Here is a 1,102-nt window from a genome sequence, read left to right on the forward strand (position 1 = left end):
TGCACCTGGAAGGACATAAGAGAAAGATGCTTCACCTTTGTGGCATGCCTCTTTTATAGCCCCTGCCTAATCACGAAAAAACATCAGACAAACTCATATTGAGATATTCTTCAAATTATTTACCAATACTTTTCAAAAGTATCTTCATGAAAAACATGAAAACAATTTTGATTCTCTCTTTCCAGATGTGGCTGATAAGGAGGCGCCATCATGGGAGTCAACATCCACCACAAGGACCAAAAGTTTCAGTGTGAGGAGCCCAAGAGCTAGGACATCTACCTGAGACTGTTGGTCAAGTAGTACAGGTTTCTTGCCCAACAAACCAACTCCACATTAGGCAACTGTGTTGAAGCAGTTAATGAGTTGCAGCAATCAGCTGTCTCAGCGCTAATCCTGGATGATCCAGAAGATGAAGCTGCCTGGCCGGGAAAACAAAACAGCTGTTGTTGTATGTATTATAATCGATGATGTGCATGCCCAGGAGGTGCCCAAACTGAAGGTGTGCACACTGCACATAAGCAATCATGCCTGGAGCTGCATCCTCAAAGTTGGGCTATGAGCCTCACCTTTGACCAGTTAGCCTGGAGTCCCCCAAGGCTGTGGTACCCTCTTGCTTTCTGGTCCAGGCAAGGGCTGAGAGGTATACAGGCATTTCAGGAAGGCCCCAGGAACCCTGCACAGCCACAGTAAACTCTATTTGCAATCCAAGGGCCAGAAGTTCCAGCGCTACCAGAGGCTGCAGACCTGGCTAGTACTAAACCTAACCCCAGATCCTGCCTTGTTATTAAAATGACCTTGGATGCTGGAAAAAAAAAAAAGTGAAAAAATTTAAAAATTTTTTTTACTTATTTGAGAGAGTGAGCACACCAGTGTGAGGGAGGGGCAGAGGGAGAGGGACAAGCAGACTCTCCACTGAGCAGGGAGCCTGATGTGGGGCTCCATCCCAGGACCCCCAAGTGAGATCATGACCTGAGCTGAAGTCAGATGTTTAACCAACTGAGCCACCAAGGCGCCCCTGAAAAAAAAAGAAAAATTTTTGAAAAAAGAAATAGTGTTTTGCTGAGGTCGCTAGAATATCATTACATACTTCCCATTGACAGCA

General features: G+C 45.6%; 1 pseudogene; it reads left to right on the plus strand.

Annotated features, from left to right (window-relative positions):
* Positions 1-210: 210 nt before the first annotated feature.
* LOC118015365 lies at positions 211-793 on the plus strand (annotated as a pseudogene).
* The last annotated feature ends 309 nt before the right edge of the window (positions 794-1,102 follow it).

This window comes from Mirounga leonina, unplaced genomic scaffold (assembly GCF_011800145.1).
Source record: "Mirounga leonina isolate KUSES-001 unplaced genomic scaffold, KU_Mleo_1.0 Mir_165, whole genome shotgun sequence".
NCBI classification, from domain to species: Eukaryota; Metazoa; Chordata; class Mammalia; order Carnivora; family Phocidae; genus Mirounga; species Mirounga leonina.